The 25,644-nt window shown below is 37.8% G+C and overlaps 1 pseudogene; it reads left to right on the forward strand.

Moving 5' to 3' along the window:
* The first annotated feature begins 301 nt into the window (after positions 1–301).
* Positions 302–1,218, forward strand: LOC136173547 (olfactory receptor 4A47-like; annotated as a pseudogene).
* The last annotated feature ends 24,426 nt before the right edge of the window (positions 1,219–25,644 follow it).

The raw sequence follows: 25,644 nt of genomic DNA on the forward strand, positions 1-25,644 counted from the left end.
TATGTACAATTAGCTTCCATATGAAAAGCTAGTTTTGGCATCTGATTTATTTAATAATGTGTCATTTTCCCACATATGTCTCTAGTCACTTGCCTCTGAATTAGTCTGTAAGTTTGTTCAGATTAGGAATTATGCTTTAACAAGCTGTGTGTTGTAATATCTGAAAGTATTGGTGCTTAAAAATCCATACTGCCTAATTGTTAAAAACAAATTAGTTCAAGATTTCTGATTATACTATCAATAATGTATGCATATAGGGAATGATGAGCTGAACTCTGAAATAAGACAAATAGAAATACCTATGGAACAAAGAAACAATGTAAATGAGTTGGTACTCTTGGGGCTCACTCAGAGCCTCCAGGGTCAGAAGATATTATTTGCTGTGTTTTGCTCATCTACATTGTCACGATGCTGGGCAATGTAGTCATAGTCATCACTGTGGTGGCCAGTCCAACCCTGGCTTCCCCTATGTACTTCTTCCTTGGAAATTTGTCATTTCTGGATGCTGTTTATTCTACTAACTTCATCCCAAGTATGATTAAAAACTTCCTTTGTGAGAAGAAAACCATTTCCTTCCAAGCTTGCATGGCCCAGCTTTTTATGGAGCACTTATTTGGTAGTGCTGAGATTTTACTCCTGGTGCTCATGGCCAATGACTGCGATGTGACCGTCTGCAAACCCTTTCATTATTTGACAATCATGAATCAGTGAGTATGTGTTCTGCTACTTCTCTTGGCCTGGACTGGTGGGTTTTTACAAGCTGTCCTTCGTCCTCTCTTTGTTTACAACCTTCCATTCTGTGGCCCAAATGTCACGGACCACTTTGTGTGTGACATGTACCCCTCGTTAAAACTAGCCTGCACTGACACCCACATCATTGCGCTCACAGTGTTGACCGATGATGGGGCCATCTGCATGGTCATCCTCACGCTCTTATTTATCTCATATGGGGTCATTATACACTCCATGAAGAGTCTTAGTCAGGAAGGGAGACTCAAAGCCTTGTCCACCTGTGGCTCCCACATCACTCTGGTGCTCCTCTTCTTTGTGCCCTGTGTTTTTATGTATGTGAGAACTCCTTCCACTTTACCTATTGACAAATTCTTGACTGTGTTTTACACTGTTGTCACCCCTATGCTGAGTCCTCTAATCTATACTCTGAGAAATGGAGAAATGAAAAATACCATGAAAAAACTCTGGACCAGAAAAAGAAAATGAGGCACCTGGGAAATGTATCACATATTTTCAATCAAGACTTCCTCTTCCCAGGAAAGACATGTGTGATTTCCTAATTTAGTAAATGTATTCTCATGTTTAATAACTTGGGCATGATGAATGGATTTATTATATGAACACTTCCAATGATCAAAATTTGCTTTTAAATATTTCATTATTTTCTGGTTCAATGCATATATTTTATTGAAAAGATTTTTTAAGATATCCACAGTTTCTTCAGGAAGGATGTATTGTTTGGGTTAAAATGTCTCTATTGAGACTACAGGTTTATATTCTCTATGATGAGTTCAGCTACAGTTAATATCATCCATTTATTTAATTAGGGGAAGATTTTCCCATGTTTCTCTCTTAAGTAATGTAATCTTTTTCAGAATTAATAGAGTTCATTACAAATAGTGACAGACTATTTCTTGGACTCAAAAATCACTGCTGATGGTGACTGCAGCCATGAAATTAAAAGATGTTTGCTTCTTGGAAGAAAAGCTATGAACAACCTAGACAGCATATTAAAAAGTAGACATTACTTTGCCAAGAAATGTTTGTATAGTCAAAGCTATGTTTTTTCTAATAGTCATATATGGATGTGAGAGTTGGACCATAAAGAAGGCTGAGCACCGAAGAATTGATGCTTTTGAACTGTGGTGTTGGAGAAGACCCTTGAGAGTCCCTTGGACAGCCAGGAGATCAAACCAGTCCATCCTAAAGGAGATCAGTCCTGGATGTTCATTGGAAGGACTGATGCTGAGGCTGAAACTCCAGACTTTATAGTCAGCTGATGCAAAGAGCCAAGTCATTGAAAAGACACTGATACTGGGAAAGACAGAAGACAGGAGGAGAAGGGATGCTAGAGGATGCGATGGTTGGATGGTATCATTGACTCAACAGACATGAGTTTGAGCAAGCCCTGGGAGATGGTGAAGGACAGGGAAGCCTGGCATGCTGCAGTCCATGGAGTCACAAAGAGTCGAACATGACAGAGTGACTGAACAACAACGCAGATATTGAAAAAAATTGGAAATATGGTATAAAACTTGGTTCACTGCTCTTCACATAAAGACACATATATTTATATTTCACATATGTGTCACTTTTGTGTCTATTAGAAATTTACATGTATTTTTTGTTTATACCATGAACTTTACATGTAACTTTTTTGTTTATACAGCTTAGCATGTTATAGTTTAAGCTGAATGTCTCCTTTATTTGTTTACAGTATTTCTATACATTTCTATACAGATACAGGTTTTTCTGTTTATGTGTAAATTTAGAATAATCTATAATCCATGAGCTTCAAATATACACTACAGAAGCTGTCACCAGATATTTTGGGTGATATTATTGTTAAGAAGAATGTTGACAGTATATATAATTCTTATTGTTCTTATTAATGAACTAAAGATTATTGTATAGTGAAAGGCCAGAATATATTTTTGTTATTTGACAGAGATATCATTCCTAATATTCTCCCTCTGTCTCTGAATCAATATTGAAGGAAATATAATCTGCCTCTAATATATTTGGGAGCATGTAGTCAAAGAAGCCTATTTGTATGCATACCTTACTCACTCTCAATTTATGAAGGGTTAAGTCTATGGGGCAATAGGTTTTCTTCTTTTCGTTTTTTTCCACTAGTAAACCACACTGTATGAGAAACCTTATATCCTGAATTTTATCCCTTTACCTGGAGATTCCTGACATTATCACAAAGTCTTCTCAAACACACTACTGTTCACCAAATAATAGCAAGCATTTGGGTTTAACACATTTTCAATGAGCTGCTCAGAAAGAGTCAATGTCTTTTGCTAGCTTGAATTACACTTTAGTCTCCAAAGCCACGAGTGTAAATCTGTACCCAAACATCCATAGGCCTGATCCAACAACATACATGTATATATCCCACCACACGCTCAGATTTGTATCTAACCTCATGTTAATCTCTATAACCATTTGCACCTAAATGCTCAATCTTATATAGGTTTCTACCAAATTGCAGGTTTGTGCCTATATGTGAACACACCCAGATTCTATATCTGACAGCACATGGCCCATTATTTGACTATGGATAGGGATGAGTTCGTATACTCATATGCATATGTATTTGATGTGATCACACACAGGCCTGTATCTGTTTTACACTTGGGGTGTATGTTTCCATTCATGGCTCTGTATATGATCATAATGAATTTAGGCAAAACTTGACTAAACAATTCTTCTCTTCCATGTGGGGTGGGCAGAGGTCATTGTCTAGTAATCAACATACTGCTGGCTCTAAAGGTGGGCAAAGATGACTGAAATTATATGAATGATGCCTTGGCAGGGATGGCTAGAAGACCAGGTTCTTCTGGGTCTCTTCCTTCTTCATGGATACAGGACTATGTGAATCATGAGGCTGTCAGACTTGTAAAAGAGCAGTTTAGAGGGAGGAAGCCAGAACTAGCAAGTCAGGTAAGCTTCATCCCATCATTATATCAGCCTTAAGTACTGGATCTCAAGTTTTAAATCCAGACTGCTTCTATACATGGAAGGAAGCAAAATGAAAAGGTAACCTCTAAGATGGGAGAAAATTTTTGCAAATCACGAATTCATATGGAATTAATATCTAAATATATAAATAACTGCAAACTAAATAACATAAATAACCCCATGTAAAAATGGGCCAAGAACCCGAATAGATATTTTTCCGAAGAAATTATACAGATGCCAAGAGGAGCATGAGAATGTGTTCAACATCACTGATCAGGAGGAAATACAAATCAAAACCAAAGTGAGATAACACCTCACATCTGTTAGGATGATCATATGAGATATATAGGAGACTACAGGGATTCCCCAATGGCTCAGGAGGTAAAGAACCAGCCTGCAGTGTGGGAGACACAGGTACGTGAGTACCAGTACTGTAACAGGATACATAATTTTAAATTAGTACACATCTGAAAACAGTATTTAAAAATCATGCTTTTGTAAATGGTAGATCAATTTTTAAAAAACCAATTATTGTAATGAACATTTACAAATCAGATAGTTACCTACCTAAATGTTTAATTTGCACAATGATAAATATTAAGACTTCATGATAAACTCATGTTATCAAATATATAAATGTGTAAGTGGTCCTCTTTTTCTCTTGTCTTGGTGTTTTGTCTTCATGTCGACTCAAAAGAGTTCAAAATTAAAGATAAAGGCTATAAAATTTTCCTCTGCTGTTCAGTTAACTTACATGAAATAATAGGATTTTGGCAGGATCTGCTAATGACGGTGAAACACCCTTGAGATCCTGTTAGCCACAGCTAAGTAACTTTACAGATTTTGTTGCAACAGGAAATGTGGTAGTACTTTTAAGGCTTATCCAGAGGTGCCATTGATAAATAGGCAAAGTCACTTATTGTAACAGAACTAGCTGTCATTTTTAAATCTTACAACTTTTCTTTCTTGGTGAATTAACAGCTGCCTGAGGCCCTGACCATGGAGCTAAGTCAGATAAGTTCATAGGTGAGAATTTCTTATTTTCCAGGAAATCATATTGTCATGGACTCTTTTAAATGGATCTTACAAAGCATATAATAGATTCTCTTAAATGGATCTTATAAATAATACAATCACTTCTCACCCACACTTATCTGACATTGAAATCCATTTTGTAGTATACAAAGTGTTAAGAAAGTTAGATTCAAATACAATACTATCAGTTTAGAAGTGAAAATGTTTGGGGTCTTTTTCTTACATATATACATATATATGCATATATAAATTAGTTTAAATTAAATTATAATAATTATACAATTCACATTTGCATTCAAAATTTTCTCCAGTGTATATTACAATTTAAGATTGTCTTTCTGATATTGCACAACTTTAAAAAAGAAAACTCTATAAAATCTACATGTTAATCAAATGGATGTACTATAATCTATCCATTTCTCCAATGCTGAGCATTCCATGTCATTTCTAAATTTTTCCATAATTTTAATAATTGTGTTGAACATATTTGTAAATGTTGATTTTTTTTCCTTTGAGAAAAATTTCCATTAGGGTTTATTCCTAGGAAAAATAGTCTGGAGACAAAGAAAAATGAAAAGAATTATATTTCTTCATGGTTATTTTAAAACATATTTATTAATTGCTTCTAATTCTGACATATGTACACACATACATCTCTTTTATGATCTGTCAGGAGATCCCACTTCAGAATAAGGAAATGCAGTGAAATTGCTACACTTTGTTTCTACAAAAGTATACAATTTTCATCTTAGCAAAAAAAATAAATAAATAAAGCTCTGTTCATTTATTTTTGAAAAAAATATATCTATATATTTGCAGAATATATTTTACTATATTTGTCTCTTCTTTATGTCCTCAAATTTCTCATTCTATTAGTAAGTCAGTATCCTGTAGCCAGGAATGATGGATGATGTTTGCTATGAGAAGGTATGGAAAGAAAACATGAGAATGCATGTAGCATAAAGACAAACGAGTAGAAATTTTATTCCTATCATAGATGAATGCATTGCTGCTCTTTGGTCTTGAGATTTCAGTTATTAAGGGCATTTGAAAGGGACACTCTTCATGACTGTGTGAACAAACAAACATTCATATACATAGTAAGTGCCGGGAGCCAACACATGAGACCCTGCCCCTAACAAGGCCGTAAGGGAAAAAACCTGATGGGCAAGGCGAATCAGGTTTTCAGGGGTTTTCGAAAAGGTCAGCTCATGAGATCCCACCCATGACAAGGTCACGAGGAGAAAGCCTGACAGGCAAGGCAGATCAGGTTTTCAGGGATTTCGGAAAGCTGCCCCCGGCTCTCACCTTAAAGATGATATCTGTCTTTCTGATGCCTGCCTCAATGGACTACTCCCTAATTCCTCTGACACAGGCAGGAAGGCCTTCCCCGATCTCTTCCCAAATAAGAATCAATTTAGAATTTTAATCAATAAGTTTCCCAGGTGGTGGTATTTTATGAGATTATTCAGGGTGAAAGGAGTGTTTTAATTCAAACTCCTTTGCTGGTAGTTTTGTTAGCCAAATGCATTTATGTGCTTGGTACTGATATGCATGATTGCTTATAATATCCTAATCATAAAATAGCATAAAGAACCTGATTATATAAAAGCCCTAATAGATATAGAGCCCTTTTAAGGGGTAAAGGAGTCCTATTAGAAAACATAAGAAAATTTATTCTATAGGTGGTTATTGGGTTGTGATTTACTTGCTGTGTTTTGCTTGCTGTATTTTTGCCTTTAATGTGCTAAGGTTGTGTTGTGGAGACCATTGTTAATATAGTAAAAGATCTAGGGAAATAACAACTTAGCCCTAGTGTGGTAACAATGAGATGGTTGTTAATTGTCAGCCAGGAGTACTAGGCAGAAGCTGCCTCACTGAAGCCGCAGAGTCTGTATGGGGTAAACTTCTTAGATAAACGCAACTGACAACTTTTGCAGAAAGATTAATTTTTGTATTAACAAGAATATAATTCTACTCTGTACTACTTCCCTATGACCCTGTTACCTTTCAGTTAAGGTCACCATAAAAACAGAAAATAGGTTTACAATCACCTGACCTGCAAAAGTGTTGATAGGCCCCAAGGCCAGAAGATAATGTACAAGACCCTCATAAACAAAGAAGTATGCAGGAAACACCCTGGTTTCGTGAAGGACAAGCTGATGTAATGTTAAACTATCTTCCCCTTAGAAATGTACTAACTTAGGGTATAAAAGCTATGGTCAAAAATAAGCATTGCCAGACTCTTCCAGACTCTCTGCACCCCCGTCTGGTCATTCTCTCTCTCTCTCTCTCTCTCTCTCTCTCTCTCTCTCTTTTTCTCTCTCTCCCTCGCAGACTTGGCCCTATCAAGACTAGTCTCACGTCTCTCTCTCTCGCCGATGCCATTCATCCTGAGGGTACACCCTGGATCCTGCCGAGGCTGGACCCCGGCAAGTAAGTGTCCAATAGATATTTGCTGAATGAATGAATTTGTAGTATGTATCAATCATAAGTAATAGACTTTATATGTGCTTGCATTAGTCTGTGAATGTATGTATGTATAGTATATTATCTATCTATTTTACCTGGCTGACTACTTCTTTCTGATATTCACATTGAATTTTTATTTTTAGAACTTTGAAAATAAATACTTCCTTTGATGAAAGAACCTCAACCTCTATGCAAAATCTTTTTTTATCCAAGCCTATAGAAACTATGTGTTAGTCCCTTAATCATGTCCAACTCTTTGCAACCCCAAGCACTGCAGCCCACCTGGCCCTTCTGTCCATGGAATTCTCCAGGCAAGAATACTGGAGTTGGTTGCCATTTCCTTCTCCAACAGAGCTATAAGTTAATTGAATATGACTATGTTTAATTGAATGTGGAATAGGATTTTGAAAGATAAAAAATATCAAATAATGTAAACCAGTTTGGGCTTCTCTGATGTCTTAGATGGTAAAGAATCTGCCTACAATTCTGGAAACTCAAGTTCAATCCCTGAATTGGCGAGATCCCCCAGGAGAAGGGAATGGCTACTTACTCCAATATTCTTGTCATGGACAGAGAAGCCTGGTGAAATACAGTCCAGGGGTCACAGAGAGTCAGACAAAGTAAGAGACTAACACTTTCACCTTCACTTCCAGTGACTCATAGACATTTCCCTGAGCTCTCTGCTTATTATAGATATTTAACACCTTTCTATACTTACAGTTGAGGGTTCAAATGTAAAATCTCATGAATGAGGGAATAGTACTTACCTTTGTTAGGCATCTCTCAGCTTACAAGATACATCTGAGAATTACAATTTTCAGACTCACAGGTGTAGGGGGCGGCTCCTAAGAATGGGACACTGAGATGACTTAGCAGGGTCAAACAGAATTGGAATCAAGAGGAGAATAAAAATGCATGTAGACAACACAATATTTTCTCAGTAAATCACACATTAAAAGTCTACAGAAGCTGTAAACTTATTGAAAATGACTACATTATATTGCATGTGGGATGGAATTTTGAGTAATAAAAAGTGGAATTTAACAAATGCCATAATTATCTTTACCAGCTGAGCCACAAGGGAAGCACAAGAATACTGGAGTGGGTAACCTGTCCCTTCTCCAGGGGATCTTCTGACCCAGGAATCAAACAGGGGTCTCCTACATTGCAGGCGGATTCTTTACCAACTAATTTATCTTGAAAGCAAAATTATCCTGTAGCATACTATTTCCTAGAGGCAATTAAATATTCTCATACTTAGCCTATAAAAAGTGTTAGAAACTATCAAACTAAGATGAAGCTTCCTTTCAAATGTTTATTTATGTTACTCATAAAGTAGAGAGTAATGATAAACACATCAGGAGAAAACATTGGAATTTCTGCTATGATTATGGTCTCAGGAAGCAGGCATACTTTACCCATGGAAAATGGCAATTCAAGCACTTACTCATCACCTAATAGGTTTCAGACACTATCAATATCATGCCAGGTATTCGAGTAAGAGAGGAAACACAGCTGAATAACTTAAGTGGTCTGCTGGGTACCAGGTAGAGTGTATTGCCAATGATATATACATTTCTCTAAACTTCCTACTTATTATAGATAGTTACTGATAGTATCTTTCTTTCCATAATTACAGCTGAAAGTTTACATGTAAACTATCATAGAAGAGGAAATAATTATTACCTCTTTGATACAAGTATAAACTTATCAGATATATCTGAAATTGCAATTTGTGAACTCACAGGTAAAAAGGAGGACTGAAAAGCAAGGAACACTAAGATGACTTCGCAGAATCACATGGAGTTGGAACCAGAATAAGAGTCCAGATCTTATGTAGACAGCCCAGTAAATTACACATCAACTATTGCCCTCTATATGTTTTACAGTGACAGGTGATGGGTATCTGAATAGATGGAAAGCATCATGGAGCAAATTTAAAAAAGGCTTGAAACAAGTACTGGGGCAAATGCCATGGACATGCTCCACAATTACAGAGGCTGAACTATTTTTTCCCTAAGAAATTCAGGCTAAATGCTTTCATGATTAATATGTATCATTCTTTATTCCTTTGTAGGAAATTCAGTCCCTAGGAGAGTGCCACTTCCTAAATGGATGTCTCAACGCCTCCTAAAAATGTGACTGAATTTGTTCTCTTGGGACTCACACAGAATCCACACTTGCAGAAAATACAGTTCATTGTCCTTTTGTTCATTTTCCTGTTCACTGTGATGATCGATTTGCTCATTGTCATCACCATCTCACTCAGCTTCACACTGTCAAAAACTGCCATGTACTTCTTTCTCACTCACTTGTCCTTCATAGATGCCACCTTGACCTCTGTCACCACCCCAAGATTACCATTGACCTTCTGTACCAGAGGACAACCATCTCCTGGGGTGCCTGCCTGACTCAGCTTTTTTAAGAACACTTCCTCGAAGGATCAGAGGTCCTTGTCCTCACTGTCGTGACCATCAGCAAACCTCTGCACTACACGACCATCATGCGACAGGGGATCTGCCAGCTCCTGGTGGTGGTGGCCTGGGTCAGGGGGATCCTGTATGCCACTCTGCAGATTTTTTTCATGTTCATGTTCAATCTGACCTTCTGGGATCACAATGTCATTGACCACTTCATGTGTGATTTCTTCTCACTGATGGAACTGGCTTGCAGCGACACCTACAGACTTGGAATGGTGGTGGCAGCTAACACAGGGGGCATGTGCTTGCTCATTTTCTCCATGCCACTTGTCTCCTACATGGTCATCCTGAGCTCTTTGAAATCTCATAGCTCTGAAGGACAACGCAGGGCCCTCTCTACATGTTGCTACCACTTTGCAGTAGTGGTACTTTTTTTTTGGTCCGTGTATATTCACCTACACGCGTCCTGTGGTCACTTATCCTGACGACAAGTGGGTGGCTGTGTTCTTTGCAATCCTCACTCCCATGTTAAATCCTATCATTTGCACAGTGAGAAAAGCAGAAGTGAAAATTGCTGTGAGGAGTTTGCTGAAGAGGAGACTAACTTAAGCTATTCACAATGCCATGAAAGTGATGATTTATGTACAAACGGAGGATTATATCTGTTATAAAATGTTAACGAAAATTAAGAAATGTTTCAGATCATTGAGCAGAAAAAAAGGGACAGAAGCCAACATTTTGTTATAGCCTGGGGGAACAGAGACCAGAACCTGTCCCATGACTCGAGGGTGTGGCAAACTGTAGGCATTTTTTAGCCATTTCAATGACTTTAATGTACTTTACCAAAGCGTCAATGTTCATGTTTATACTGCAGAGTAGGCAATGGAAATAACACCTATAATGCCCCAGTTTGATGGTTGTAGAGTAATTTTTTGTCTAGAGTCTGACTGCTTTGTTACCAAATTCTTCATATGTTACTTGGATGAAATTGGATTTTCCATAGGACTTTGACCTTAGAATTTCTATATTTGATTAGCCAGTGTCAAAGCAAGCACAGAAATAGAAATTCTTAGATAGATATATGGGGAAGGGACAGTTGAGTGAAGGAGTAATAGCTGAATTTTCTTTTTTTTTTTTTCCTTTCTTTTTTTTTTTTTTGGTACTGTGAATGTACCAAAAGCAAAACAAGAGACACCCACAAAAGGAGAACAGAATAATTCACAATCTGCCTCTAATTCTCTCCTCAGATGTCCATCAGCAGATGAATGGATAAGGAAGCTGTGGTACATATACACAATGGAATATTACTCAGCCATTAAAAAGAATTCATTTGAATCAGTTCTAATGAGATGGATGAAACTGGAGCACATTATACAGAGTGAAGTAAGCCAGAAAGATAAAGACCAATACAGTATACTAATGCATATATGTGGAATTTAAAAAGATGGTAACAATAACCCTATATGCAAAACAGAAAAAGAGACACAGACGTACAGAACAGACATTTGAACTCTGTGGGAGAAGGCGAGGATGGGATGTTTTGAGAGAACAGCATCGAAACATGTATATTATCAAAGGTGAAACAGATCACCAACCCAGGTTGGATGCATGAGACAAGTGCTCAGGGCTGGTACACTGGGAAGACCCAGAGGGAGCGGGTGGAGAGGGAGGCGGGAGGGGGGATCGGGATGGGGAACACATGTAAATCCACGACTGATTCATGTCAATGTATGGCAAAAAGCACTACAATATTCTAAAGTAAATAGCCTCCAACTAATAAAAATAAATGGGAAAAAAATATTTTGAAATTAGTCTTAATTTGCTTGATTTTCTTAACTGTCTCCATGGATCACATTTTTAATATAAATAATATAATAAAAATATGTATAGATATAAACATTTTCCATTTGAAGACTCAAGGAACCATTTGAAACAAGGTTAGGCATCTTTTGCAAATCTCAACAAGAAGCATATGGTTAGGTTCCAAAGCTTTTGATCTGTAGGTCTGCCACATACATGTACATCAAATTCACACTTTATTGTCTATCAGGCATTTTCACATCAATTCACTTTTATAAATATTAAACTGGTAGTTCTATTATTTTTATCCCAATTTTCCAGAGAAGCATATTGAAACCAAGAGAGTTTTACTAATTTGCTTGACTCACTTCACATGTTTCCCATACAAAATGTGTCAGGAACTATTACACTGGAATTCAGCTTCCTTTCAAAACTTTCACCTAAAATCTTGCAATTCAGGTCATTGAAACTCAGTTTTACTTCCTTTCAGATGAAATACAGTTGTCCATAGTATGCTGAAGTCTATAGATAAGAAATATATCTGCAGTTTTAATGATACGATTTTTCCTTGGTGTCAATGTTGTCTAACGTGTTTTAGCCTTGTTTCACATGTTTCAGCAGAATAAATATGTTCCCTTTTTGAAAATTCAAATTATGCCACTTCACTTTATAAAAGACCAGCATTAGTATAGTAATGTAACCTATAAAGGAAAAGAATATGAAAAAGAATACATATGCATGTAATATATATATATATAAGCATATATATATATATATATATACATATATATATGTATATATATATATATCACTTTGCTGTGAATTTGAAACTAAAGCAACATTGTAAATTACCTGTACTTCATTAGAAGAAAAATGGAAAAATATCTTTAAAAACTCCCCAACATTAGTGTGAATGTAGACTGTTATTGACTATTAAAACAAAAGAAGCCCTTTGTATTTATTTTCATTCATGAAAATAAGTCCTAATGTAGGTCTTCATAAAAGTCAAGTGTTAGCTAAGGTGAACCTTCAAAAAGTGGGGGATAGCTGCAATGCTCCTCTCTGCAGGTGAACAATACCTCCAGGCTCATACATTACTGAATTCAAATTATGAAAGAAATAGATCCACTTGGTCATTGAATTTGAGAAAGTGACATTTGTGAAAAGTAACACCAGGGGACTGGTGTAGCCATGTGTGTTTCTTCTGAAAATCAGTGGGGCAGGATGTTTGGATCTGTTGTAAAAGGAACCTTCAGTTTAATCTGGAATCTTCATTTGATGAAAATATTAGGCATTAAGTGAAGGCAGTGAGCTCATTACCATTGCAGGCCAACGATGAGGTACATTTTCATAGGTTCTTTACAGACTTTAACTCTCTTATTGGAGGAACAAGTATCAGTAGAAACATTTTTTTCTCCATTTTATACTAGAGGACAATGTGACTCAGTAAAGTTAAGCAATAATAGGAAGGTTTTTAGATTTGACTACCTATACTCCTTCACTTCACAATACTCTTTGTTATCATGATGTGAAAATATCAAAACACAGATCTGCTCATTGGCCACGTTGTGAGGACTGCCACCGAGGCATCCTTCTCTTATTTCATTTGTGGAGGGGAAGCACTTTCTTCCCTTCATCTCCCTGTTGATCTCTTTTTCCCAGGTTACTACACTATGTGGATTTTTGTTGTGTCAAAAAGAAGTCATCTGATGATCTCTTTTTGGCAGATATATTACCCTTCATGAGGACCATGAAAAATGAGGCATAGGAGGCTCAAGAAATGAAATTCAAATATTGAATTTCAAAGAAAATGACACGGGAGAAAGACATCTACAAGAAAACAGAGCTACTCCATCATTGAGGAAATCGATACTTCGTTAGAACATGAAGGTAGCACCTTGAAGAGCTACATAGGTGCTATTTTCCATATGACTTTTCGCATTGTAAGCCTGTAGTGTTCACTCATTACTGGGAAAAGTGACTCCATAATCAATTAATTTTAGGAAATCTTTAGTTATTTAATTTATCCAAACAATACTTTTCTGTGTTTACAGTGGGTTAGAGAGTTATGGGAGCTGGATACAAAAATTTGAATAATTAAAAAACAACAACAACAGGATGGTTTGTAGGTGGAATTAAGATTCCAGTGGGAAATAGATGGATGCTGCTGCTGCTGCTAAGTCACTTCAGTTGTATCCGACTCTGCGTGACCCCATAGATGGCAGCCCACAAGGCTCCCCTGTCCCTGGGATTCTTCAGGCAAGAATCCTGGAGTGGTTTGCCATTTCCTTCTCCAATGCATGAAAGTGAAAAGTGAAGTTGTGAGTTGTGTCGCTCAGTTGTGTCTGACTCTTAGCGACCCCATGGACTGCATTCTACCAGGTTCCTCCCTCCATGGGATTTTCCAGGCAAAAGTACTGGAGTGTGGTGCCATTGTCTTCTCTGAAATTGATGGATAGTAAGTGAATAAAGAAAAAAAAAATGTCATTTTGTTAGTAATAGTGAAAGGTTGTTGCTGAATGATAAGACGCTGGGATTCTTGGCCTCCGGAGGAGATGAATTCAATCCGGGGCCAGAGACGAGGCTGGATCGCTCAGAGCTTTTGTGTAATAAAGTTTTATTAAAGTATAAAGGAGATAGAGAAAACTTCTGACATAGGCATCAAAAGGGGGCAGAAAGGTACCCCTCTCCTAGTCTTTAGCTGTAAGTTATATAGTCATTCACAGTCTGTTAATGAAAAGAAAGGAATTCTTAGACTTTAGAATGGCACCAGATAACTCATCCCTGGCCATAAAATGATTGACTTGAATCTTGTAGAAGGCAGATTACCAACAAATAGTTTCATTTACATAGATTAGGGGAACAATATCTGAGTAAGTAGGTTGGGCCATTTGGTGAACTTACAGAGTCTGGGGTAAATTAACATATCTTAAGACAAACATTTCCATAAGAAAAAGAAATGTATTGGTTAACTCAATGTTTGAGAATAGTTAGCCTCAGGTGAAAACAGGTGTCATAGTAACACAGCATTTTAAGAGAAACTTCCTTTTAAATTTGTATAGAGAAGAAAAAAAAAATATCGCTGGCTTGTTTCCTCCTGTCGCTTAAGAGAGATAAAAATGTCTGACACTTGCAGCCTATTTCCTCTGTTTGGAGACCCCTGGCCTGGTAGGCTGCAGTCCATGGGGTCCCTAGGAGTCGGACACGACTGAGCACTTCACTTTCACTTTTCACGTGCATGCATTGGAGGAAGAAATGGCAGCCCACTCCAGTGTTCTTGCCTGGAGAATCCCAGTGACGGTGGAGCCTGGTGGGCTGCCGTCTATGGGGTTGCACAGAGTCGGACATGACTAAAGTGACCTAGCAGCAGCAGCAGTTTCAAATTACTATCCACTTTATTTTATTACCTTCTCATTCTTTTTTTAAATTTTTAACCAGATTCTTATAGTTACCTTCATTCTATATAGTAGTTAAACTGTTTAGTACTGTATTCATTTTATTCAATTTCCTTTGTCTTACATATGAAATTTTAGTATAATATTTTAATTTGTTAAATAAGCATTATAGGTATAATAGTAGTAATTAAAATATTATACTCACTATATCTTTTCTTTTCTTAAGATTCTTCAAGTAATAATCATAAACTTAAGCATGTTTTCACCTGTGTTTGGTTTATGTTTCAGTATATAAATTTTGTATTTTATTGCCCCACCCTCCTGATGATCTTTACATACCAATTTACAGAGATCTAACTCATTCTAGTTCTCTTATACTGCTTACCTTTGTTATGAGTCTGCTCTACAATTGATGCATATATTCATGTTTCCACCAGTGGTTTTCAATGTTAAATTATTTTACTTTGAAGTTATTGAAATTTTGTACATATAAGTTCATAGAATTAGCACTGAGTCAACTCTTGATGTATCTAAAATTTTGATGTTCATAGTTATTGCCAGCATGCCATCCATTTGGGCATCTGTTCCTAGGTTTTCACTGATTTGCGTTTCTTTTCTATGAACTGCTTATGAATGAGCTTTATAAGTTTTCTTGGATTGTTAATCTTTTCCATACTGATTTTGATAGTGTGTTCACTTTGACAATATTTGACAATTGAATTCTTTCAATTCATAAACATGGGACATCCTTGTGTCTTTCATTTCTTTCATCAATGTCATCTAGCTTTCAGTGTACATTTATTCCCATGTATTCTATTATTGTTGATGCTATTGTAAATTGGATTATTTAATTTAATAATTAATAATTTCTGTTTTGGGTAGTTCATTGTAAATATATGTAGATATGACATTTCAACATGTTTATTTTATACCCTGAAAAGTTGTTGGATTTGTTTTGCAGTTCTGAGTTTTGGTGTGGTTATTTGCTTTTTCTGGTGTTCTCAGGTTTTGGGCTTAAGTCTCCTGCCTCTGGATTTCAGTTTTATTCTTCCTGTAGTCTCAGGACTTCTCCAACTATACAGCACTGATAATAAAACTTCTAAGTTAATGGTGAAAAGTTTCTCCCCCATTAGGGACACCCAGACAGGTTCACAGAGTTACATGAGGAAGAGGAGAGGGAGGAGGGAGATAGAGATGAGCAGGAGGAGAAAAAGGGGGACTTAAGAGGAGAGAGACAGATCTACGAAGTTGTCTGATCCCAGAGTGTTCTCCATAGCCCAGACACCCACAAAGATTCACAGAATTGGATTGGTAAGAGAAGGGGAAAGGAGGAAATAGAGGTGTTCTGAGGGAGAAAACGGAGAGTCAAGATTGGGAGAGAGTAATCAACACACTCCTGAATAGAAATGGGAATTGAATTTTGGATTCTTAAATGTTCACAATTTATATCATATACTGAAAAACAAAAATTAAAAATCTAGCATAGAGGTTAGACTCTTAAAAATACTATATTAAAAACAAAAACCAAAACACACACAAAAAAATTTTAGAAATATATATGAAGTTCGGTTTAAAAATAGGGCTTCTCTTCTTCTTTTTTTTTTTTTTTCTGTAAGGTTATAGTGTATTGAAAATGAAAATTAAGGAGTAGTAAGAGGAGTACTAGAGGACTTTAAAAGAAATAAGAGAAAAAGAAAAATAGAAAATAGAAGAGAAAAAAAAGAAAAGAAAAAAAAGAAGAAACAGGAAAAAAGAAAGAAAAAAAATTGTTTTACCTAATTAAAAAAATCATAAAAATCTATGAAAATGAAAGTTAAGGAGTAATGGGGGAGTAATAGGGAATTTTAAAGGAAAATAAAAGAGAAAAAAGAAAAAAGAAAAAAAAATTTTTTTTCTTACTTAAAAAAAAAAAAAGAAAAGAAAAAATATATCTAGGAATTTCTCTGGAGCTGTTGTGGTCAGTGTGGGTTTGGCTCAGTTTCAGATAGCTCCTCGTTCCAGCTTACACTTCTCGATATCTACAGGCCCTTCTGGTGTAGTTGGTGTTTTCTTCAGGGATTTTAATCTGTTGCACCGGTCCCTTCTGAAGCGGTTCCCTTTGTTTATTTGGCTTCTGTTGCCGGTCTTTTCAGCACCTAATTTCCGCCCTGAAACAGGCGGGCGGAGGTGGACTCTTATTCAGGTAGCTAGTTCCGTCGCGCTCCGGAGAGGGCTGGGCTCCGGGGAGGGCTGGGCTCCGGGGAGGGGCTGGTGCTCTGGGGAGGGGCTGGCGCTATTTTCTCCATCTGCGCTGCTTAAGCTCCCGGCTGCTCTATATGGAGCGTGCCTTGCGCTGTGTGCGGTTCCGGCCCTGGGTGATCCACAAAAGCGCAGAACACAAAGCTGCGCCTGCATTTTGTCCCTACGCCGCCCAAGTGGCTCAGGCAGCCAGGCGCTTGACGAGCGCTCTCTGCCCGGGTGCGGCGCGTCTTCTGCCCGGCGCGATCCCAGCCTCAGTATCCGCCCGCACCGGTCGGGTACGTGTGCCCTGTGTCTAGCCACGACCCTCCCGGCCGATGTCGACCATCCAGAATCTCGTGAGGTCTTTGATTAGAAGGAGGAGGCCCGTTTGCAGTGTGGCAGGGGATGTGGTCCTTGGGGCAGAGCCTGCCCCTTCCCCTCCCCCCTGCCTCCTGCCTCCAGCGGGGCTGGACCGGTCCGCAGCCTGCAAGCTCTTCTCAGGACTTTCTCGGTTCCTTTGTTCTGCTAACGGCCGGCAGTGTGTTCGGGCCGGTTAATTTTCTCTCTCTCTTTTGCTGTCCCTCAGTTCAAGTTGGCAACTCACAAAAGCTCCCTCCGATTGTCCTCAGGGCACTCAGGCCCGGACCCTGCCCCAAGCAATACCGCCTGCTCCTCTCCGTTCCGCCCCCACTTGCTGGTGGCGGATGCGGGTGTCTGGGGTACTTTTCTGCTGGGAGTTGCTTTTAGGTGCGTAATCTGTGAGTTTTATTTATTGTTTCCCTCCCAGTCAGATTCACACTCCGAGATTCAAACACTTCCCCCAGGCCCGCCAGTGCGAGGGTTTCCCGGTGTCTGGAAACGTCCTCTATTAAGACCCTTCCCGGGACGGATCTCCGTCCTTAGCTCTTTTGTCTCACTTTTTATCTTTTATATTTTTTCCTACCTCCTTTCGAAGACAATGGGCTGCTTTTCTGGGCGCCTGATGACCTCAGCTAGAAGTTGTTTTGTGAAGTTTGCTCTGCGTTCAGTTATTCTTTTGATGAATTTCTAGGAGAGAAAGTGGTCTCCCCGTCCTATTCCTCTGCCATCTTGGCTCCTCCCTCGATTATTTGCTTTTTATATATGTAAGATTAGGTCTACTCTGTAGTCTTTTAAATACAGATTCTTGTTCTTAGTATCATACACATCACATTTATGCATATTAATGTGTTAATCAGAAGTTTATTCATTTTATTGCTGAATAATATTCCAATTTATGGATCTATCACCATTCTTTATCTTTACTCTAAACTGAGATACATTTTGACTGTTTCCAGCTATTTGCAATTATGATTAAAACTGCTCTAAATATCCACATAGAGTTTTGTAAGAAAAAGAAAACAAACCAGAAACAATACGCACTGATTATTTTTAAGACACTGAAAGTGATGTCGCTCAGTCGTGTCCAACTCTTTGCGACACTGTGGACTGTAGGCCACCAGGCTCCTCCGTCCATGGATTTTCCAGGCAAGAGTACTGGAGTGGGCTGCCATTTCCTTCTCCAGGGGATCTTCCCAACCCAGGGATTGAACTTGGATCTCCCACATTTCAGGCAGACACTTTAACCTCTGAGCCACCAGTGAAGCCTAGTTGGGAGAAATAAGAAGCAGATCAATAAGAGATGAGAAACTAATTGAATTCTAGGATTTTCCCATCTTGCAACAAAAAGAATAAAATACTTAGGAGTACATCTACCTAAAGAAACAAAAGACCTATACATAGAAAACTATAAAACACTGATGAAAGAAATCAAAGAGACACAAACAGATGGAGAAATATACCTTGTTCGTGGATTGGAAGAATCAATACTGTGAAAATGAGTATACTATCCAAAGCAATCTATAGATTCAATGCAATCCCTATCAAGCTACCAATGGTAGTCTTCATAGAACTAGAACAAATAATTTCACAATTTGTATGGAAATACAAATAAAACCTCGAATAGCCAAAGCAATCTTGAGAAAGAAGAATGGAACTGGAGGAATCAACTTGCCTGACTCCAGGCTCTACTACAAAGTCACAGTCATGAAGACAGTATAGTACAGGCAGAAAGACAGAAATATAGATCAATGGAACAAAATAGATATAGAAATCCCAGAGATAAATCCACCTATGGACACTTTATCTTTGACAAAGGAGGCAAAAATATACAATGGAAAAAAGACAACCTCTTTAACAAGTGGTGCTGGGAAAACTGGTCAACCACTTGTAAAAGAATGAAATTAGAACGCTCTCTAATACCATACACAAAAATAAACTCAAAATGGATTAAAGATCTAAATGTAAGAGCAGAAACTATAAAACTATAAAACTCCTAGAGGAGAACATAGGCAAAACACTCCAAAATAAATTACAGCAACATCCTCTATGATCCACCTCCCAGAATATTGGAAATAAAAGCAAAAATAAACAAATGGGACCTAATGAAACTTAAAAGCTTTTGCACAACAAAGGAAACTATAAGCAAGGTGAAAAATCAGCCTTCAGAATGGGAGAAAATAATAGCAAATGAAGAAACAGACAAAGGATTAATCTCAAAAATAGACAAGCAACTCCTGCAGGTCGACTCCAGAAAAATAAATGACCCAATCAAAAAAATGGGCCAAAGATCTAAACAGACATTTTTCCAAAGATGACATACAAATGGCTAACAAACACATGAAAAGATGCTCCACACCACTCATTATCAGAGAAATGCAAATCAAAACCACAATGAGGTACCATTACACGCCAGTCAGGATGGCTGCTATCCAAAAGTCTACAAGCAATAAATGCTGGAGAGGGTGTGGAGAAAAGGGAACCCTCTTACACTGTTGGTGGGAATGCAAACTCGTACAGCCACTATGGAGAACAGTGTGGAGATTCCTTAAAAAACTGGAAATAGAACTGCCATATGACCCAGCAATCCCATTCCTGGGCATACACACTGAGGAAACCAGATCTGAAAGAGACATGTGCACCCCAATGTTCATTGCAGCACTGTTTATTGCAGCCAGGACATGGAAGCAACCTGGATGCCCATCAGCAGACGAATGGATAAGAAAGCTGTTGTACATATACACAATGCACTATTACTCAGCCATTAAAAAGAGTTCATTTGAATCAGTTCTAATAAGATGGATGAAACTGGAGCCTATTATACAGAGTGAAGTAAGCCAGAAAGAAAAGCACCAATACAGTATACTAACGCATATATATGTAATTTAGAAAAATGGTAATGATAATCCTATATGCAAGACAGAAAAAGAAACACAGATGTATAGAACAGACTTTTGGACTCTATGGGAGAAGGCGAGTGTGGGATGATCTGAGAGAACAGCATCAAAACATGTATATTATCAAGTGTGAAACAGATCGCCAGTCCAGGTGGGATGCATGAGACAAGTGCTCGGGGCTGGTGCACTGGGATGACCCAGAGGGATGGGATGGGGAGGGAAGAGGGAGGGAATTTTAGGATGGGGAACACGTGTAAATCCATGGCTGATTTATGCCAATGTATGGCAAAAAACCACTACAATATTGTAAAGTAATTAGCCTCCAACTAATAAAAATAATTTGGAAAAAAAACTCAACTTTCAAAAAAGATCATGGTATCTTGATGATATCATGAAGATCATGGTATCCAGTCCCATCACTTCATGGCAAATAGATGGGTAAACATCGGAAATAGTGATAGATTTTATTTGCTTGGGCTCCAAAATCACTGTGAGTGGTGACTGCAGCCATTCCTTGGGGGAAAAGTTATGACAAATCTAAACAGAATATTAAAAAACAGAGGCACCACTTTGCTGACAAAATTCTATATATTCAGGACTATAGTTCTTCCAGTGGTCATGTATAGATATGAGAGTTGAAGCATAAAGAAGGTTGAGTATTGGAGAATTGATGCTTTTGAACTGTGGTGCTGGAGAAGACCATTGAGAGTCCCTTGGACAACAAGGAAATCAAGCCAGTCAATCCTAATGGAAATCAACCCTGAATATTAACTGGAAGGACTGATACTGAAAGCGGAAGCTCCAGTTCTTTGGCCACCTGAGGCAAAGAGTCAATTCACTGGGAAAGCCCCTGATGCTGGGGAAAATTGAGAATGAAAGGAAAAGGGGGCAACTGAGAATGAGATGGTTGGACGGCATCACCACTTCAAGGGACATGAGTTTAAGCAAATTCTGGGAGATAGTGAAGGATAGGAAAGCCTGGTGTACTGCAGTTCATGGGATCACAAAGAGTCAGACATAACTTAGTGAGTGGAAAACACCACCAAATTGGACGACTTTATCTGCACTTGATCTGGACCTTAAAAAGCCTTTTCTGAAATCAGCATTTATTATTTCCATAAATCAGTTCAGATATCATCTTCAAAAACAAAGCCTAAACAGATATGTCTGTTTTGAAGGTCATGATTTAAACAAGAAGGATTTACATACTTTATTTGTGTATAAAATGGACTTTTCTCTTTTGGTGATATGACCTCAAGTTGTTTTCTATGACTTTCCCCAGAGAATAAGGTTCTGTAAATTCTCTTCTGCATCATGATAATCCTGGTGGCATCTCTGGAGATAGTCTACTTCAAAACAATGATTAGGGTTCCAGAGAGTTTAATTAGATGAGAATCTCCCTTGCAGATGCACCAACTGAATGACTCAATAATATGTGCTGTCGTTAAATGTAAACAAAGTGTTGGCAGACTTTTACCTTTACCTCAGACTGTATTTGTCTGTAGTAGAAATCACATGACAGGATTCTTTTTGAATTGAAATGATGGCTTCAAATCATAATAAAAGTATGTATATGAAATTATTATCTATCCTTCAATAAATTCAAATTTAATAATGCTGTATGAAGACAGGTCAGTAAGAGACTAAGAATCAAAACGTTACAAAGATCATTTCACTATTTAATTTTCCTTGGTATAAACACTAATGACAAAATTTTTATTGTAAATAGTTTGTAAAAAGTTTGTAATTTTTTTTCTCTCCCTGAGAGAGAATCAAATGCTAAATCAAAATGTTGATTTAACATTTGTCATCATAACAAATCCTGCAACAATGAAAAATTTGTGTTTCTGTTCAATACCAATATTCAAAGTCTTTTAGGTAACAGGGCATTAATATTAGCTAATTTTGAAAATCCCAACAACATGAAATGCAGTTTCTGAAAGACTGAGATGAATTAATTTCCTATAATTATGGAAAAAGTTGGTCACATGGAACCAGTTCAAGATACAGTGATGCTGCATGTATCTTGCTCTTCATGTTCCCAGAGATGGCATCAGTGTATGAGGGCCAAGGGAGATGGCATCAAAGACCAGAACATGCATTTAAAAGCTCTCCTTTTGCAGGTAATCAGGAAGTATATTTAGACAGAGAATTCTGTTTTAGGCTTTCTTTCTTGCAAGAGCATGTTGGTGGGGTAAGAATTCACCTTTGAAGAGCTCTTCTTTGTGATTTTCATAAATAGCTGTGTTAGGAATTCTTTGTGATTACTAAAATATTGAAGATTACTTCTACTCTATTCCACACTTTTTGGGTATTTTTTTAATGGTCCAAGAAGTTTACCTTCTCGAAGATATTCTTAGAAATTAATTTCAAGTACAAGGATTTGGGGAATGTTCATGGACAGATATTTGTAAATTTGATGATAGTTTCAATTTATATGCTCTCTTAACATAGCCTGTTAATGTGCTCAAATATTAAAAGGTAAGGTAACATTTGTAGACCATTATTGAGTGGCTTTCAAGAATCCAAGGAATGCTGTAGTAAGCAAGCTATTACTTTGAGTCCTACTTTTCTGTTCATAGGTGAGATTCAGCATCCTATCATGTTTATTGGCCATTTAGGGATATTCTTCCTTTAATAGATTGTTTATATTTTTATTAATTTTATATCTAATCATTTACTATTTAATTTCTTAGAGATCTTTGCTTATCTTAGATATTTGCTTGTTGTATATCCTCTGAAGTCAAGTTTTGTTTTGTTTTGTTTTGTTTTTTTCAAATTAATTTTGTCAATTGGCATTGTGGTATAGTTTCCTAAATCTCTATAAACTTTTTTGAAATCATCAAATATATCTATTTGGAGTTTAAATGATTGGTTAAGAAGAATTATCCAATCCTAGAATGTAGAAACTCACCTCCTTCATTAACTGGAAAGTAAATATGAAGTAAATCTTGCTTTACTATTTTTAGGCCTTTAATAAATGTTTATTTTTGTGTAAGGTACTAGCTATATGTACAATTTAAATTGCTTCTAGTTGGTAAGCTAGTTGTGCTACCTCATTTATTTAATACCATGTAGTTTTCTCACATATGGTCTTTATCACTTGCCTTGGTCTATAAGATTGTTGTGATCAGGCAATATGTTTTAATCAGCCTTTTCTTTTCTTTTTTGGCTGCCCCATGTGACTTGTAGGATCTTAGTTCTCCAAGCAGGGGTTGAACTCCAGGCCACTGCAGTGAAAGCACTGAGTCCTAACCACTGGACTACCAGAGAACTCTCACAACATCGTATTATAATATCTGAAAGTACCAGAAAATAATAAATCACAAGACTTATATTTGAATGAATAAACAAATTATCACAAGACTTCAGAAATTCATAAGTAACAATTATTTTTATAGATAATTGTGTCCTAAGCTCTGAAATAAAACACACAGGACACTATGGAAACAAGGAACAATGTGACTGAGTTTGTCCTCTTGGGGCTCACTCAGAGCAACCAGGGTCAGAAAATATTATTTGTCTTGTTCTTGCTCATTTACATTGTGACCATGGTGGGCAACCGACTCATTGTCCTGACTGTGGTATTCAGCCCAACCCTGAATGCCCCTATGTACATCCTTCTTGGCTACTTATCATTTATGGATGCTCTTTATGCTACTACAGTTAACCCAAACACATTTATAGACTTACTCTATGAGAAGAAAACCATTTCATTCCAAACTTGCATGATTCATCTCTTTACAGAGCATTTTTTGGTGGTGCTGAGATTTTAATCCTGGCCATCATGGCCTATGAACGCTATGTGGCCATCTGCAAACCCTTGCATTATGTGACAATCATGAATCAGCAATTGTGTATCCTGCTATTGCTGTTGACTTGGGTTGGTGGACTGTTACATGCTATAGTTAATATTCTCTTTGTTTAAAATATTCCCTTCTGTGGCCCCAATGTTATTGACCACCCCATGTGTGACATGTACCCTTTGTTAAAACTGGCCTCCACTGAAGCCCACATTATTGTCATCATAGTGGTGGCCAATGATTGCATAATCTGTTTGGTCCTCTTCATGCTCTTACCCATAACCTATGAGATCATTCTGCACTCCCTGAAGAATATTAGTCAGGAAGGGAGGCAAAAAGCCTTGTCAACCTGTGGCTCCCACATCATTCTGGTGTGCCTCTTCTTTGTGCCCTGTATATTTCTATATGTGAGACTTCCTTCCATCTTCAGTTCAGTTCAGTCACTCAGTCGTGTCTGACTCTTTGTGACACCATGAATCACAGCACGCCAGGCCTCCCTGTCTACCACAACTCCTGGAGTTTACTCAAACTCATGTCCATTATCATTGGTGATGCCATCCAACCATCTCATCCTCTGTCGTCCCCTTCTCCTCCCGCCTTCAATCTTTCCCAGCATCAGGGTCTTTTCAAATGAGTCAGTTCTTTGCATCAGGTGGCCAAAGTATTGGAGTTTCAACTTCAGCATCAGTCCTTCCAATGAACACCCAGGACTGATCTCCTTTAGGATGGACTGGTTGGATCTCCTTGCAGTCCAAGGGACTCTCAAGAGTCTTCTCCAATACCACAGTTCAAAAGCATCAATTTTTCAGCACTCAGTTTTCTTCACAGTCCAATTCACACATCCATACATGACCACGGGAAAAACTATAGCCTTGATTAGACAGACCTTTGTTGGCAAAGTAATGTCTCTGCTTTTCAATATGCTATCTAGGTTGGTCATAACTTTCCTTCCAAGGAGTAAGCGTCTTTTAATGCCATGGCTGCAATCACCATCTGCAGTGATTTTGGAACCCCTCAAAAAATAAAGTCTAACACTGTTTCCACTGTTTCTCCATCTATTTCCCCTGAAGTGATGGGGCCAGATGCCATGATCTTAATTTTCTGAATGTTGAGCTTTGAGCCAACTTTTTCACTTTCCTCTTTCACTTTCATCAACAGGCATTTTAGTCCCTCTTCACTTTCTGCCATAAGGGTGGTGTCATCTGCATATCTGAGGTTATTAATATTTCTCGGGTCGTCTTGATTCCAGCTTGTGCTTCTTGCAGCCCAGCGTTTCTCATGATGTATTCTGCATATAAGTTAAATAAGCAGGATGACAATATACAGCCTTGACATACTCCTATTTCTATTTGGAACCACTCTATTGTTCCATGTCCAGTTCTAGCTGTTGCTTCCTGACCTGCATACAGGTTTCTTAAGAGACAGGTCAGGTGGTGTAGTATTCCCATCACTTTCAGAATTTTCCACAGTTTGTTGTGATCCACACAATCAAAGGCTTTGGCATAGTCAATATAGCAGAAATGGATGTTCTTCTGGAACTCTCTTG

This window comes from Muntiacus reevesi, chromosome 8 (assembly GCF_963930625.1).
Source record: "Muntiacus reevesi chromosome 8, mMunRee1.1, whole genome shotgun sequence".
In the NCBI taxonomy this organism is placed as follows: Eukaryota; Metazoa; Chordata; class Mammalia; order Artiodactyla; family Cervidae; genus Muntiacus; species Muntiacus reevesi.